The sequence below is a fragment of the Heteronotia binoei genome, chromosome 16 (genome assembly GCF_032191835.1).
Source record: "Heteronotia binoei isolate CCM8104 ecotype False Entrance Well chromosome 16, APGP_CSIRO_Hbin_v1, whole genome shotgun sequence".
Classification (NCBI taxonomy): domain Eukaryota; kingdom Metazoa; phylum Chordata; class Lepidosauria; order Squamata; family Gekkonidae; genus Heteronotia; species Heteronotia binoei.
Genome location: NC_083238.1, coordinates 52,136,515 through 52,154,582, shown reverse-complemented (window position 1 = coordinate 52,154,582; position 18,068 = coordinate 52,136,515). Strand labels below are relative to the sequence as shown.

At 48.3% G+C, this 18,068-nt stretch overlaps 1 protein-coding gene across 1 annotated transcript in view; it reads left to right on the top strand.

Annotated features, from left to right (window-relative positions):
* The first annotated feature begins 3,356 nt into the window (after positions 1-3,356).
* TFPI (tissue factor pathway inhibitor) overlaps positions 3,357-18,068 on the top strand; it is a 53,652-nt gene continuing 38,940 nt past the window's right edge. The window contains exon 1 of the mRNA XM_060256962.1: positions 3,357-3,684. The gene's annotated coding sequence lies outside the window, so the exon portion shown is untranslated. The remainder of the gene's footprint in view (positions 3,685-18,068) is intronic.

Genomic DNA, 18,068 nt, shown 5'->3' with positions numbered 1-18,068 from the left:
TCAGAATGTCAGCTTTCGTGCGCACGCACACTTCTTCCGACAAAAGGCTGGAGTACGGTGGGCTGAAATACATATAGCTGGTGGGTTAAGAGTGCAAACTGATACAAGGTAGGAGCCAATGGCAAAATAGTGTAATAAACTGGAAGACCATGTGGTCTGGATAGCAATAAAAGGTAATAAACGTTGCCTGTTAATTGCTGTGGCTGCAAGTCTAGGCAAAACAAAAGGACATGTATTTCCTAGTAGAACAAAATAGGAGTCAAGTCGCACCTTTAAGACCAACTTAGTTTTATTTAGAACGTCAGCTTTCGCGTGCTCTCTAAGCACACTTCATCGGACGAGGAATCCGATACAGTGAGCAAAGCCACAAATAGCTGGTAATCAGTGGCTCAGAATGCAAACTGGTACAAATTTAAGATCCAATGACAGTATAGTAAAATTATCTGGTAGGGAGTGGTTTAGAATGCAAAATGGTACAAATTTAAGACTCAATGACAGAATAGTAAAATCAACAAATTGAGCAAACCTTTGATCAGAATAGTAAAAATTAACAAATTGAGCAAACTTTTGATTTGAGTAGCATGAACATGCAAAAGCAATAAAACAGTAATATAACAGTAAAATGTGAGAATGTCTGTTAATGACTCTATTGTATTAAGCCTGGTTCAAAAGGAAGGTGTTTATATCTCAGATTTCCTATCCAACTAATTTATCTTTGAACATGTACCATACATATAGTTTGCCATTAGGAGAAAAATACATTAAAATTAGTGGGAGATGGGTTCAGTATATGTAATGGGATAAACAGCCAATTCCCCTGTTTGAGTATGTCAATACAGCTAAAAGAGAAATACATTGGATAGTGATGTTCTTGTCCATCTGATTTACTTTTTAGCATGTAAACATCATTCTAGTTTGTCATAGAAAAAAAAGAATACAATTAAATATAGTGAAAATGGGTTAAGTATATGCAATGAGATAAACAGCCAATATCCCTATTTTGAGTACGTCAATACAAAAAATCATTCTGATATACTATTCTAAAAAAGAAATGTGTTGGAATACTGTGGATGTATAACTTACTCAGCGAGAGTGGGTTTAGCATCATTTGGATCCATGCATTTCCTAGTGACGTTCTTGTCCACCTAATTTACTTTTTAACACCATGGCCAGTAGCCACTGATAGACTTCTCCTCCATGAATCTGTCTAACCCGCTTTGAAAGCTATTGATGTCCGTGGCCATCACAACATCGTCTGGCAGTGAATTCTACATTTTAATCCCTCTCTGTCCTGAACCTATTGGCCCTCGGCTTTATCGGATGCTCTTGAGCGCTAGCATTTTGAGAGAGAGTAAAAAAGGTTCTTTGCCAGCTCTCCACCTCACATATAATTTTCATAAACCTCTGTCGTGTCCCACCCTCAATTATCTCTAAACTGAAAAGTCCCAGACATTTCAGCCTTTCCTCTAACCCCCTGTCTGTCTGTCTGTCTGTCTGTCTGTCTGTCTGTCTGTCTGTCTGTCTGTCTGTCTGTCTGTCTATCTATCTATCTATCTATCTATCTATCTATCTATCTATCTATCTATCTATCAGTCTTCGCAGTGGAGGACGGTAAGCAGTGGGGTGCCACAGGGCTCAGTACTGGGTCCCATGCTCTTTAACTTGTTCATAAATGATTTGGAGTTGGGAGTGAGCAGTGAAGTGGCCAAGTTTGCAGATGACACTAAATTGTTCAGGGTGGTGAGAACCAGAGAGGATTGTGAGGCACTCCAAAGGGATCTGTTGAGGCTGGGTGAGTGGGCGTCAACGTGGCAGATGAGGTTCAATGTGGCCAAGTGCAAAGTAATGCAAATTGGGGCCAAGAATCCCAGCTACAAACACAAGTTGATGGGGGTGTGAACTGGCAGAGACTGACCAAGAGAGAGATCTTGGGGTCGTGGTAGATAACTCACTGAAAATGTCAAGACAATGTACGATTGCAATAAAAAAGGCCAACGCCATGTTGGGAATTATTAGGAAGGGAATTGAAAACAAATCAGCCAGTATCATAATGCCCCTGTATAAATCGATGGTGCGGTCTCATATGGAATACTGTGTGCAATTCTGGTCACCGCACCTCAAAAAGGATATTATAGCATTGGAGAAAGTCCAGAAAAGGGCAACTAGAATGATTAAAGGGCTGGAACACTTTCCCTATGAAGAAAGGTTGAAACGCTTGGGACTTCTTAGCTTGGAGAAACGTCGACTGCGGGGTGACATGATAGAGGTTTACAAGATAATGCATGGGATGGAGAAAGTAGAGAAAGAAGTCCTTTTCTCCCTTTCTCACAATACAAGAACTCGTGGGCATTCGATGAAATTGCTGAGCAGTCAGGTTAAAGTGGATAAAAGGAAGTACTTCTTCACCCAAAGGGTGATTAACATGTGGAATTCACTGCCCCAGGAGGTGGCGGCGGCTACAAGCATAGATAGCTTCAAGAGGGGGTTAGATAAAAATATGGAGCAGAGGTCCATCAGTGGCTATTAGCCACAGTGTGTATATATATGTGTGTATATATATGCATTTACTACTAAATGAACTTTAAAAAAAAATGCAGGATCAGGCAGTACTCAAAAAGAGGGAAAGGGGTGGGTTGTTGGTTTAATGGAGGGAGAAATTGAAAGGAAAAGGAAAGGTTCCCTGTGCAAGCACCAGTCGTTTCCGACTCTGGGGTGACGTTGCTTTCACAACAACATTTTCACAGCAGACTTGGCTGCTCTGGAGGGTGGGCTCTGCGGCCTTGTACCCCACTGAGGTCCCAGCCCTCCCCAGCCTCCACCCCCCCCCCCCAAACCTCCAGGAGATTCCCAGCCTGGATCTGGCAACACTACCCCTCACCTGGCAACCTTTATCAGCTACCCATCCATCCATCCATCCATCCTAGGGGTGTCAGCCTCCGGGTGGAACCTGGTTATCCCCCAAGTGTCAGCTATCAGAGCCTGTTAAATAAACAAAATATTAAAAGGTAAAAGGTAGTCCCCTGTGCAAGCACCAGTGTTTTCCACTCTGGGGTGACGTTGCTTTCATGGCAGACTTTTTAAGGGGTGGTTTGCCATTGGCTTTCCCCAGTCATCTACCCTTCACCCCCCCCCCCCGCCAGCTGGGGACTCCTTTGACCGAGCTGGGAAGGATGGAAGGCCGAGTCAACCTCGAGCCCGCTACCTGACAACCCAGCTTCCGCCAGGGATCGAACTCGGGTCCTGAGCAGAGAGTTCCAACTGCGGTACTGCAGCTTTAACACTCTGTGCCACGGGGTGTGTGTGTGTGGGGGGGGGAATGTTTAAAGAAGAACGCAGAGAATCTCCCAGGCTGGAAAGCCCTCTTTTTCCTGCGTGGGTTTGAGGGATTCGACAAAGGGAAGCCGGAAGGTCTTGGCTCCTCCTGTTTCCCACGGGAGGGAAAGATTGGGGCGGGTTGGGGTGGGGGGGGGGAGAATAAAACAGGGAGGGCCCTTGCGCTCCAAACAGGAAGCCCGCCCCGGCGCTTGCTTCCTTGCAGCCGCCGAGCCACGCCGGGCACACTCCCGGGGGTCTTGCGCCGCCGATCTCCCCCCCAGCTCCGAGCCAGAGGCTCCGATTCCATTGCGGCCCCTCTCCCTGGGCGCTGGAAGCAGGCGAGCGCCCTCCGCAGGAGTCAGCGGCGCGGTGAGTCCGGAGCTGCTGCGAACGGGGCGCTTTGTTTGGACGGGGGGCGGGGAGGGTGGAGACAGCTAGGGTTGCCAATCCCCAGGTGGGGGCAGGGGATCCCCCGGTTTGGAGCCCCCCCCCCCTTCAGGGTTATCAGAAAGCGGGGAGAGGGGAGGGAAATGCCTGCTGGGAACTTTTATTTCTTATGGAGACTGATTCCCATAGGAAATAATGAAGAATTGATCTGCGGGTATCTGGGGCTCTGGGGGGGGGGCTGTGTTTTGAGGTAGAGGCACCAAATTTTCAGCATGGCATCCAACGCCTCTCCCCAAAATACCCCCCAAGTTTCAGAAAGATTGGATTAGGGAGTCCAATTCTATGAGCCCCCAAAGGAGGTGCCTCTGTCCTTCATGATTTCCTATGGAAGGAAGGCATTTAAAAGGTGCGTGGTCCCTTTAAATGTGATGGCCACAACTCCCTGTGGAGTTCAGTCGTCCTTGTCACAACCTTGCTCCTGGCTCCACCCCCAAAGTCCCCAAATATTTCTTGAATTGGACTTGGCAACCCTAAGAGAGAGAGAGAGACTAAGGTTGCCAATCCCCAGGTGGGGACAGGGGATCCCCCGGTCTGGAGGCCCTCCTGCTTCAGGGTCATCAGAAAGCGGGAGGGGGGGAGGGAAATGGCTGCTGGGGGCTCCATGATTCCCTATGGAGACCGATTCCCATAAGAAATAATGGAGAATTGATCCCTGGGTATCTGGGACTCTGGGGAGGACTGTTTCTTGAGGTAGAGGCACCAAATTTGCAACATAGCATCCGGTGTCTCTCCCCAAAATACCCGCCGAGTTTCAAAAGGATTGGACCAGGGGGTCCAATTCTATGAGCCCCAGGAGAAGGTGCCCTTATCCTTCGTTGTCTCTGATGGAGGGAAGGCACTGAAAAGGTGTGCGGTCCCTTTCAATGTGATGGCCAGAACTCCCTTTGGAGTTCAATTGTGCTTGTCACAACCTTGCTCCTGGCTCCACCCCCAGTGTCTCCTAGCTCCACCCCTAAAGTCCCCAGGTATTTCTTGAATTGGACCTGGCAACCCTATGGAGAGACTCGTTGCGTGGCGGGGGGGGGGGGAGACCCTGGGAGAGGGACGAAGAGTGACGCCTGGGGGGAGGAGGCAGTTTCGGAGCAAGACAATGTGGGGGGAGCACATCTGCTGGGGCTCCTTTGGGGGAGGGATGCCAGCCTCCAGGGGGGACCGGGGGATCCCCCAGAATGACAGCTTATCTCTCCAGACTACAGGAATTCATTCCCCTAGAGAAAAGGGGTGCTCCGGAGGGCTGATTCTATGTCATTTGTACCCCACTGATGTCCCTGCCTGTCTTCCCCAGGCTCCACCCCCAAATCTCCAGGTGTTTCCCAACCTGGATCTGGCAACCCTACCCCTTCACCTGGAAACCATTATCAGCTACCCATCCATCCATCCATCCATCCATCCTAGGGGAGTCAGCCTCCAGGTGGGACCTGGTTATCCCCCAAGTGTCAGCTATCAGAGCCCGTTAAATAAACAAAATATTAAGAGGTAAAAGGAAAGGTCCCCTGTGCAAGCACCAGTCGATTTCGACTCTGGGGTGACATTGCTTTCAGAAGGTTTTCACAGCAGACTTTTTACGGGGTGGTTTGCCATTGCCTTCCCCAGTCTTTTACACTTTCCCCCCAGCAAGCTGGGGACTCATTTGACCGACCTCAGAAGGATGGAAGGCTGAGTCAACCTGGAGCCTGCTAGCTGAACCCAGCTTCCACCGGGATCGGACTCAGGTCGTGAGCAAAGCTTAGGACTGGACTGCAGCTTTACCACTCTGCGCCACTCTGTGTTTGCCTAGGTCCTTTATAAAGTTTATCTCTCTGCTACCTGGCGTTACATTTTATGACACACATGGCCAGGCCTGACAAGGTCTCATTTATGTCAGATCCGGCCCTCAAAGCAAATGAGTTTAATACCTGTGGCGCAGAGTGGTAAAGCAGCAGTACTGCAGTACTGTGGTCTGAACTCCCTGCTCACGACCTGAGTTCGATTCTGGAGGAAGCCTTCTATCCTTCCGAGGCAAGTAAAATGAGTCCCCAGCTTGCTGGGGGGGAAGCGTAGATGACTGGGGAAGGCAATGGCAAACCATCCCATAAAAAGTCTGCCGTGAAAGCGTTGTGAAAGCAACATCACCCCAGAGTCGGAAACGACTGGTGCTTGCACAGAGGACCTTTGCTTTTCTACTGAGTTGCCATGTCAGCTTCAACTTAACAGCGATGGATGGATGGATGGGGAGAGAGAGAGAGAGATCTAATATATTACTACACTTACATTCAGCCCTACCCCACAAGCACACGCACACACCACTGATGTGATGTCCTTCCTCTCCCTTAAACCCTGCTCAGTCCAAGCTGCACCTCTCAGTCTTCAGGAATTTCCCAAGCTGGATCCGGCTACTCTAAAGGTAGACATTTTGAGAACATGTTGGTAAGAGCCGAAAAGAAACGTCGTGTGTGTGTCCCCTTTGGTGTCTGTAGGGCTTGCCTAGGTAGGTTTTGAAACAAAAATCCTGCCTCTTGTTCGGTGGAGTAATTAATGGGCTATGGATGTTTCCTGGAGATGTCACAGAGAACGGCAGCATGGCGTAGTGCTTAGAGCGCTCAGAATAGATTCAGTCTTCATTCTGACAGGGAAGCCACACACTGCATTTCACGGGCTTGCTGTAGCGATAACAGGGAGCAGGGCTTCTTCTGTAGCAGGAACTCCTTTGCATATTAGGCCACACCCCTCTTATGTCCTCCAAGAGCTTACAGGTCTCTTCTTACAGGGCCTACTGTAAGCTCCAGGAGGATTGGCTACATCAGGGGTGTGTGGCCAACTATGCAAAGCAGTTCCTGCTACCAAAAAAGCCCCCTAAGCCAGGGCTGGGCCAAACTGGCTTGGTCGCTGTGTGTGGCTCTTTCACGCATATTTAGTGGCTCCCAGAGGTCAAGGAGGAACTTAATGCAGGCTTATTCTCAAACAGGGCTTTTTTTGTAGCAGGAACTCCTTTGCATATTAGGCCGCACACCCCAGATATAACCAATCCTCCTGGAGCTTACTAAGAGCCCTGTCAGCTCTTGGAGGATTGGCTACATCAGAAGGGTGTGGCCTAATATGCAAAAGAGTTCCTTCTACAAAAAAAAAACCCCTGACAGGTAGGAAGGATGGAAGCTGCTTTGGGTCAGTAACGAGGGGAAAGGGGAGGTAATAAATGATGCAAAAAAGCAGAGGTGGAATTCTAGCAGGAGCTCATTTACATATTAGGCCACACACCCTGATGTAGCCAATCCTCCAAAAGCTTACAAGGCTCTTTTTTGTAAGCTCTTGGAGGATTGGCTACATTCAGGGCGGTGTGGCCTAATAGGCAAAGGAGCTCCTGCTAGAATTCCACCCCTGCAAAGAAGCAAAAACAACACAAGGGAATGTCTGTTGATCTGTAGTCCGATTTTCTCACAGAGACAGCAGGCAAGTGAGAGTAAAGAGGGGTGTGTGTGAAATCATACGCTAGAAGACATCCAACAAACAACGTGTTAGGACTAAGAATATATACATTCAAAGGTGACGGAAGCAACAAGGAGAACTGCAAATGAATGCAAATGAATTCTGTGAAATAATGTAGACTAATCAGGTGAACTAATCATGGGTTCCCAAAGCCGACGATGAGAGCGCCAGTTCTCTGGTGGTCTGCATTGCCGCAAAATCATTCTGAAATGGTTTGGTTTGGGAAATGGGGTTTGGTGCGGGCTTCACTGTTGTAACTAGACTTGGGGGTCAGATTCTGGAATCACCCTGTTCTGGGTCAGGTCCAAAAATAGGAGGTTTCATCTGAACAAGCCAGAGAACATTCACAGGACCAGTTCCCTTTGGGGTCAGGAAGGAATTTCCCTTCAGGCAAAAGTGGCCCAGGCATCCTGGAATATTTTTTGCCTACCTCTGGGCATAGAGGAAGTGGGGAATGTGTGGCTTTCCTGCATTGCTCAGGAGGTTAGACTAGATGACTCTCGGGGATCCCTTAGTGTTTCTGTCTCACTAAAGCCACCAGAAAAAGCAAGTCTCTGGGCACTCTTCTGCATAGCTCCCAGGTAGGACAATTGTCATGTAACCAGACACTCCCGGTCTTACCTGTGTGGCGAAATCCAAATGACGCCTTGCTACGGGGTTTAGCAGAAATAATTCATGACGGGAGCCCATGCTGCTTGCAATGTGCTGACATTGTTGGTACACGCTGGCATTAGCAGAGGAAGCCAGATAGGAGCGAGGGCCCACGCAGCATGCGTCAGCGCTCTGGAAAAGGGGTCATAATCATAAGGACCCTGACCCCTTTCCAGGGTAGTGACTCATGTTGCGTGGGAGCCTCTCTTTCCTATCTCCTCCTTTAGGTTTTCCCCTTAAATTTCTTTCTGTAGAGTGGGGGAAGTCCAACTGTCAGCGTGAATAGAGGGGAAGGGAAGGGACTACCACCAGGATATGATGGGTCTCATGCTCTTTAACTTGTTCATTAATGATTTGGAGTTGGGAGTAAGCTGTGAAGTGGCCAAGTTTGCAGAGGACACTAAATTGTTCAAGGTGGTGAGAACCAGAGAGGATTGTGAGGCACTCCAAAGGGATCTGTTGAGGCTGGGTGAGTGGGAGTCCTCAAAAAGGACATTATAGCATTGGAAAAAGTGCAGAAAAGGGCAACTAGAATGATTAAAGGTTTGGAACACTTTCCCTATGAAGAAAGGTTAAAACGCTTGGGGCTCTTTAGCTTGGAGAAATGCCCACTGCAGGGTGACATGATAGAGGTTGACAAGATTATGCATGGGATGGAGAAAGTAGAGAAAGAAGTCCTTTTCTCCCTTTCTCACAATACAAGAACTCGTGGGCATTCAATGAAATTGCTGAGCAGTCAGGTTAAAACAGATAAAAGGAAGTCCTTCTTCACCTAAAGGGTGATTAACATATGGAATTCACTGCCACAGGAGGTGGTGGCAGCTACAAGCATAGCCAGCTTCAAGAGGGTGTTAGATAAAAATATGGAGCAGAGGTCCATCAGTGGCTATTAGCCACAGTGTGTGTGTGTGTATAATTTTTTTGGCCACTGCGTGACACAGAGTGTTGGACTGGATAGGCCATTGGCTTGATCCAACATGGCTTCTCTTATGTCTAGACTTACTTTTACACTGTGATACACTACTTAGCTACTAAAGGTTCTAATGGATATGCTAGGGTTGCCAAGTCCAATTCAAGAAATATCTGGGGACTTTCGGGTTGGAGCCAGGAGACTTTGGAGGTGGAGCCGGGAGACTTTGGGGGTGGAGCCAGGAGACTTTGGGGGTGGAGCCAGGAGCAAGGGAGTGACAAGCATAATTGAACTCCCAAAGGAGTTCTGGCCATCACATTTAAAGGGGCCTCCACCCCCAAAGTCCCCAGGTATTTCCTGAGTTAGACCCGCCAACTCTACCAGTGACTTAGAAAGGTACAACTCTGCTTAGAATTGATCTGCAAATTCCATCAACGCGGGTGCCTGGAAGTGTAATATAGTTAGTGCTGTCGTTGCATGCCTTTGCACAGTTTTTGTTCCTTTGTGTGATATATTGTTTAAGACTCAGAGGCCATTGTAGCTTGTTGCTCCATTTCATGTTTGGTTTGCTTTGAAACTTTCTGTTCTAATTGGGTTTTATGACTGTACGCTCCTGTTAATGTCATGTTAAGAATTGTTTTGAGGTTTGAAATTTTTTGTTATTGCGTCCTCTGTCTTTAACCTTCATTCTGTACCACTCATATGCTTCACGTATGTACACATTTTCATAAAGACCCTTTTTGCAGTTTTTTTTTTTTTGTTATTGTGACCGTGGCACAGAGTGGTAAAGCTGCAGTACTGCAGTGGGAGCCCTCTGCTCACGACCTGAGTTCGATCCCAGCGGAAGCTGGTTCAGATAGCCGGCTCCAGGTTGACTCAGCCTTTCATCCTTCCGAAGTCGATAAAATGAGTACCCAGCTTGCTGGGGGGAAAGTGTAGATGACTGGGGAAAGCAATGGCAAGGAAAAAGAAAGGAAAGGTCCCCTGTGCAAGCACCAGTCGTTTTCAACTCTGGGGTGACGTTGCTTTCACGGCAGACTTTTTAATGGGGTGGTTTGCCATTGCCTTTCCCAGTCTTTTACACTTTCCCCCCAGCAAGCTGGGGACTCATTTTACCAACCTCGGAAGGATGGAAGGCTGAGTCAACCTTGGGCCGGCTTCCGCCAGAATCGAACTCAGGACGTGAGCAGAGAGTTCAGACCACAGTACTGCAGTACTGCTGCTTTACCACTCTGTGCCACGGAGCCGCAATGGCAAACCATCCCATAAAAAGGTCTGCCATGAAAACGTTGTGAAAGCAGCATCACCCCAGAGTCAGAAACGACTGGTGCTTGCACAGCGGACCTTTCCTTTTCCCTCTGTCTTTAGCCTTAGATCTGTACACACATAAGCTTTCTATGTACACATTTTCATAAAGACCCTTTCCGCAGTAGTGAAATTCCCTGCATTGCCGTTTCAAAAACTGCACCTTATGTGGAATTTTTTCCTCACCAGGTGCAAACCTGAAGTTTTCTCCTTCCCCCACATTTTCAGAACTCGCTAAAACTGGAGATTTCAAAACTTTGTGGACTTTTTAGAGCGCCAGTTTGGTGTAGTGGTTAAGTTCGAGGACTCTTATCTGGGAGAACTGGGTTTTGGTTCCCCATGCCTTCACATGCGGCTGCTGGAGTGACCTTGAGTCAGTCACAAGTTCTCTCAGAACTGTTCTCTCAAGTGCAGTCCTCAGAGAGCTCTCTCAGCCCCACCTACCTCACAAGTGTCTGTTGTGGAGAAGGGAAGGGAAAGGAGATTGTAAGCCACTCTTGTGACTCGTGAAGTTTGGTGTATGAATCTAATCTCCTCCTCCAGTTTGAGAGCCAGTTTGGTGGAGTGGTTAAGTGCACAGACTCTTCTCTGGGAGAACCGGGTTTGATTCCCCACTCCTCCACTTGCAGCTGCTGGAATGGCCTTGGGTCAGCCATAGCTCTCGCAGAGTTGTCCTTGAAAGGGCAGCTGCTGTAAAAGCTATCTCAGCCCCACCCACCTCACAGGGTGTCTGTTGTAGGGGGTGGGGGAGGTAAAAGAGATTGTAAGCTGGTCTAAGACTCTGAGATTCAGAGTGTAAGGCAGGATATAAATCCAATATCTTCTTCTTATCTTCTTTTTCCCCTCCTCCTCTTCCTTGCATAGTGTGAAGTTTTCTAATATATTGAGGATATTTCTAATGAATTTGGAATTTGGTTATTAATGTTGTATGCCTATTTTGAATGGATATTACATTGTTCTAGCTTGTTTAGCAATTGTTGAGTTACAATGCGTATCTCTTGTTACTAAGGTTGCCAATCCCCATTGGGGGAAGGGGATCCCCTGGTTTGGAGGCTCTCCCCCGTTTCAGGGTCATCAGAAAGCAGAGAGGGAGAGGGAAATCTGCTGGGCACTCCATTATTCCCTATGGAGACTGATTCCCATAGGGTATAATGGAGAATTCATCCACAGGTATCTGGGGCTCTGGGGGGCTAATATTTGAGGTAGAGGCACCAAATGTTTAGTGTAGCATCCAGTGCCTCTCTTCAAACCACCCTCCAAGTTTCAAAAAGATTGGACCACGGGGTCCAATTCTGTGAGGCCCAAAAGAAGGGCCTCACAGTATCTCCCAGTATTTCCAGTTGAAGGAAGGCATTTAAAAGGAACACGGTTCTTTTAAATGTGATGGCCAGAACTCCCTTTGGAGTTCAGTTATGCTTGCCGCAACCTTGCACCTGGCTCCATCCCCAAAGTCCCCAGATATTTCTTGAATTGGACTTAGCAACCCTACGGCAACTTTAGATGGGATAAACCGGAAATCAAAACGCAAAAGCAGAGTTGGAAACAAAAATACTGCCAAATGCAAAATGTTTTTACCCAAGGCCATGTTTATTCTCCAGAATCTAATCAGAGAGGAGGTGGCTTTGTGGGTGAAAAGTGCATCCTTCATACTCGAATGACAAAGCAAGCAAGCTGTTTGTCTAAGAGGTATTCTTGCATCACACAAAGGGATACTTCATAGGAGTAGCCCCTGCTAAGAGAATATGGACCTGGCTAGTCCAGGCTTGCCTGATCGCCTCAATTCCCCTGAAGCTAAGCACAGGTCAGCCTTGGTTAAGACCGAGATGGGAGACCAGCAAGGAAACGCTGGATCGCTACGTAGATGCAGGAGAATGCAAACCACCTCTGAAGGTCTTCGGGCCTTGAAAACCCGATGGGGTCGCCATAAATCAGCCGTGACTCGATGGCAACACACACACAAAAAAAGAGGAAAGGATTTTGACTGGTCCCTGAACAAAACAAATTGAGGAAATGTATTTCCAAGGATACAAGCATAGCCAGCTTCAAGAGAGGATTGGATAAACATCTGGAGCAGAGGTCCATCAGTGGTTATTAGCCACAGGGTACTGTTGGAACTCTCCGTCTGGGGCAGTGATGCTCTGTATTCTTGGTGCTTGGAGGGGGGGGACACAGTGGGAGAGCTTCTGGTGTCCTGGCCCCACTGATGGACCTCCTGATGGCACCTGGGGTTTTTTGCCACAGAGTGTTGGACTGGATGGGCCATTGACCTGATCCAACAGGGCTTCTCTTATGTTCTTTTGTGACACAGAGTGTTGGACTGGATGGGCCATTGGCCTGATCCAACAGGGCTTCTCTTATGTTCTTCTGTGACACAGAGTGTTGGACTGGAGAGGCCATTGGCCTGATCCAACATGGCTTCTCTTATGTGACACAGAGTGTTGGCCTGGATGGGCCATTGGCCTGATCCAACATGGCTTCTCTTATGTGACACAGAGTGTTGGACAATGGGCCATTGGCCTGATTCAACATAGCTTCTCTTATGTTCTTTTGTGACACAGAGTGTTGGACTGGATGGGCCCTTGGCCTGATCCAACAGGGCTTCTCTTGTGTTCTTATGTAAGGGAAAAGGTATCCTGCCCAGCACCAGTGGTTTTCATTCCGCTACTTACTAGCGCCCAAACTGTGAAGAAGGCTCCATAGGGTATAATGCTGCCTCAGATCTAGGGTTGCCAGCCTCCAGGTTGGGCCTGGAGACCTCTCACTTTTCCAACTGATCTCTAGCTGGCAGACATCAACTCTCCTGGGGAAAATGGCAGCTTTGAAGGGGGGACTGTATGGCATTGTTCCAGGCTGAAGCCCCTCCCCTTCCTAAACCCTGCCCTCTCCTGGCTCCACCCCCAAAGTAGGGTTGCCAAGTCCAATTTAAGAAATATCTGGGGACTTTGGGGGTGGAGCCAGGAGACTTTGGGGGTGGAGCCAGGAGACTTTGGGGGTGGAGCCAGGGGTGGAGCCAAGATCAAGGCTGTGACAAGCATAATTGAACTCCAAAGGGAGTTCTGGCCATCACATTTAAAGGGACGGCACACCTTTTCAATGCCTTCTTTCCATAGGAAATAATGAAGGATAGGGGCACCTTCTTTTGGGGCTCATAGAATTGGACCCCCTGGTCCCTAGGTAGCATATGGCAATAAAATGTTTCTCTGCCAAAGAAGCAAGTAATGCATAGGTCAGCCAGCAAAAAGGGTACTGGGCTAGATTCAGCACGAGACACTTTATGTATCATCAATATATCCAATTCTCAGCATGATTCTTACATCCAGAAACTGGAGCCATGAATTGACAAAACAGATCTTTCTACAAACCTGAGAATGGTATGCAGAAAAATCAGAAAGCTAAAAAAAAATACTCTGGGTGGTTTGTGGCCATTGCTAGGCAATCACAACACTATTGCCAGGTAAAGCCTTGGTTTCTCTCAGTAAAAGCACTGGGACAAGGCAGCACTCTTTCCAGGGCTGTTTGGCCTTTGAGAGAGGACTCATCATGATCAGACCTGTAATAAATCCCTAGTCCAAGGGTGTTTGCTTAATGGGGCTGCAGAACACAAAATTACAAAATCCTGACAATGTGAACCTTCACTCACCGGTCTGGTAAGGTGCCACCAACCCCTTTTACCATCCCAACAGTCAGAAGACAAGAGGCAAACTTCTAACCTTCCTGGAACTAAACAAGAAAGTCAGCCCTGCAAGGTTGGACACTTGCAAAAATGAGTTTCCACAAACAATTAAACTGTAGGCAAGCACTTGGCCTAGGAACTGAAATTAGGATTGAAGCCACTTGAGCACAAAAGTTCACAAATATAATTAAAAATAGATTTATTTAAAGTGTGCAAGAATATTTCAAAAGAGAACAAGCAGCAGGAAATCAGATCAATAAAGTTATTTGTATGAGACTAACTACACAAAAATACAAATTGCAAGATGTTACCATTCCAAAGTTGCTCAGCAAGCAAAGTCTGTCTCCAGAGTTTGCATGGGCAGAGTGTCTGATCCATGTCAAGTAGTTTTCAAAGAATGCATCCAAAATCAAGGAGCAAGAAGCTACTCATGCCTTGCCAGTTGTGAACTGCTAATTGAAAAGGCTAACACTGAAGATGGGATCCAACGTGGTTTGGGTCTGTAAGGAGTGGAAAGTGGTCTAAAGGCCCCACCAGCGTGACTACCGCCAGGCCAGCCAGGGACACTCACCTGCTGCTGCTGCCGCGGGAGACTGCCGCCCGAGTGGAGTGGAGCGGCGCCGATAAGGGCGCGACGGCGCCAACGCCAGGCCAGCCAGGGACACTCACCTGCTGCTGCTGCCACCGCGGGAGACTGCCACCCGTTCGGAGTGCAGCAGAGTGCAGCGGCAGCGAGGAGGGCACGACGGCGCCAACGCCAGGCCAGCCAGGGACACTCACCTGCTGCTGCTGCTGCCGCCGCCGCGGGAGACTGCCGCCCGAGCGGAGTGCAGCGGCACCGAGGAGGGCACGACAGCGCCAATGCCAGGCCAGCCAGGGACACTCACCTGCTGCTGCTGCCGCCGCCGCGGGAGACTGCCGCCCGAGCGGAGTGCAGCGGAGTGCAGCGGCACCGAAGAGGGCGCGACGGCGCCAACGCCAGGCTAGCTTCCCCTTCTCCCGCTTCCGTTTTTTTAGGGAGCGGGGGGAAAGGCTGGAAAATCTGGGGTCCCCCGCCAGGGCGGAAGGGTTGGCAGCCCTACCCCAAAGTCTCCACGTATTTTCCAACACAGGCCCGGCAACCCTACTCAGATTGCATGGCAAAGGTTTCTGAGCCACCACTGTCCCAAGAAATGGATGTCGCTGGGCCACAGTGGCTTTTGACTGAATGTTAACTTCCAGGTGGTAGCTAGAGATCGCCTGGTATTTCAGCTGGTCACCATGTGACGGAGGTCTGTTCCTCAGGAGAAAATGGCCGTTATGGGAGGTGGGCTCTGTTGCATTATACCCCACTGAGGTCCCTCCCCTCCCCTAGCCCCTCCCACTCCAGACTCCACCCCCCCAAATCTCCTTAGAGTAGAGAAAAGTCAGATATAAAAATCAACTCTTCCTCTTCATCCAATGGACAAGCAGTTTTCCCCAGGCCAGTTTGGACAGCGATCCTAGAGGGGGGGTTTCTTTTTCTTTTAGCCATCTTTTGGGTATGGAGCAGGGATCATGGGCAGTGTTCCCTCTACACTGAGTTAGCGTGAGCTAGCGCACAGATTTTTAGCCTCCAGCTCACGCATTTTTGTCTTAGCTCAGGAAAAATGGCTCCAGTTTGGTGTGGAGAGCCAGTTTGGTGTAGTGGTGAAGTATACGGACTCTTATCCAGGAGAAACGGGTTTGATTCCCCACTCCTCCACTTGCACCTGCTGGCATGGCCTTGGGTCAGCCATAGCTCTGGCAGAGGTTGTCCTTGAAAGGGCATCTTCTGGGAGAGCTCTCTCAGCCCCACCCACCTCACAGGGTGTCGTGGGGGAGGAAGGTAAAGGAGATTGTGAGCTGCTCTGAGACTCTTCAGAGTGGAGGGCGGGATATAAATCCAGTATCTTCATCTTCATCTTCAGAGCACAATAGTTGATGCAGCAGCTCATAACTTTTATGCCAGTAGCTCACAACATTAATGCCAGTAGCTCACAAAGTAGAATTTTTGCTCACAAGACTCTGCAGCTTATAGGGAACATTGCTGAGGACCCCTTGAAGGGAGCAGGAAGGAGTTGTACAAGAGCATGCTACTATATTATAACTGCAACAAATGAAGCAGTGTTTCTTTTTATTAGGGAACTGAAGTCCCTTTGGCTATTTACATTGAACTTTAAAAAAAAATCTCTAACTTAAATTGCATTTGTGGTCACGCCAGCCCATGGACACGTAATTTCATCCATTATCTTTGTCTGTTTCTCCTTTTTCCATGTCCTTTCCTTTATGTGGTAGTCTCAAAAGCGACTTATCAAAGTAACAGCACAGGAAGTGGAATGGGGGAGGGGGGGAGAGAAGACTCCAGAATACAGCAGGGACATTTGCCACCAGAGTTGTCCAAAGCTGGGTCACAACCAGACTGCTGGCTTTTCTTTTGCTTTCCCTTCTATCCAGCTTAAAAAACAAAACAACAAACCACCAGGCGACACTAAGAAAGATAATTTTTTAATGCCAAGTCCCTGTGGAAATGTCCAAAACATGTACATTCAAGTCCCAAAGTAGTGTGGTGGCAAGCCAATCGATTAAGTACTTGTTTCTTTCCAGTCTTCACCAGACCTGGGACCAATATTGATTCAATTATATAGATTCTTTACACAATTTTCAAAAAAAGAGGGATGCACAGCGTCTCTAGCAGCAATTTCACATCGGCTACAGCTCAGTATGTAACTTCTTGGTCCCAGGTCTGGTGAAGACTGGAAAGAAACAAGTACTTAATCAGAAAATATCTGCACTAGGATTACCAGGTCCAATTCATGAAATAGCTGGGGACTTTGGGGGTGGAGCCAGGAGCAAGGGTGTGACAAGCCTAGCTGAACTCCCAAGGGAGTTCTGGCCATCACATTTAAAGGGACCACACACCTCTTAAATGCCTTTCCCTCCATTGGAAATAATGAAGGATAGGGGCACCTTCTTTTGGGCTCATAGACTTGGATCCCCTGGCCTAATCTTTTTGAAACTTGGAGGGTGATTTGAGAAGAGGTACCAGATCCTACGCTGATAATTTGGTGCCTTTACCTAAAAAAAAAAAAAAAGCAGCCACCCTAGAGCCTGAGATAGCCATGGTTTGATTATCCAGTATACCCTATGGGAATCGGTCTCCATAGGAAATAATGGAGTGCCCAAAAGACATTTGCCTCTCTCTCCCCCACTTTCTGATGACCCTGAAATGGGGGGAGGGCCTCTAAACCGGGGGGTCCCCTGCCTTCAACTGGGGATTGGCAACTCTAATCTGCGCTGTGTTTTCTGCATACGAAGACATGGAAGTAGAATCGTGGTCTCCTTGGCTATGCTGAATTTACTTAGTGTTGCACCAGACAGAGAGGAAATCATTGGGATTGTGTTGCCATTTTTCTGCTCCATAATTTATCTGTGTGAACCTAATGCATAACCTCATACTACTGAGGAAGTGAGCAGTGACTTGGGAAAGCTCCATCCCCTGCCTCAAGTTTTGTTAACCTTCGGCTGGGTTCAGACGGGCAGTTTAAGCCATCCCAGGGATGGCAGGCGAGCGCCCCCCAAAAGTGCATCCAAACGCGCACATCTGCCTGCCAGCCTGCACCTGCCCTCAACCCATCCCCAACTCACCTCCAGCAGACTCAAAAAGGTAACACTTACAAAGTGGTACCTTCTCTCTAAGTGACTCCCTGGGCATCTGGATGGCCGGGAAGTGCCCAGAAAGCTTCTGGGGAGTGGCGGGCGGGGCTCATGAGCACTCTGGATGCTCCCTCGGGGCCTGTTCCTATTTTGTAGGCTGTCTGGACTCTCTGGGGCACTCCAGTTTCCCCAGGACAGCTGCCCACCTGAGTAAACAGAGAAGTGGAACATGGAACCATGTTATGCGTTCTTCTTCTGTCCAGTAACATAACTTCACCAAAGTGTGTTCCTGTTAAATCCCAGTCTTCTGCATTATTGGCTGAGTACCATTTTTGGTTCACATTGTTATGTATTGCGTAAGATCGGAAGGGAGATTCCAAGAGATCTTATCGGTAGGACCTTCTATACTATAGCATTCTCCGCCGCTCCTCTTCCAAACGGTGCAACAAAGTAGGAATTCAAGATCTGGCAGTGAGATTGAAAACGATTAAAAGTCCTTTCTGTAGCAGCTTGTTCAATGTGGTAAATGCACAACAAATTATTCCAGGAATGTCTTCTCTCCCCTGTTTTTCCCCATTCGCTTTCCCAGTAAATCCTACCTTGAAAGGAATAAAAGCATGATGCAATTCAGTTTTCACAATAGTAAACTTG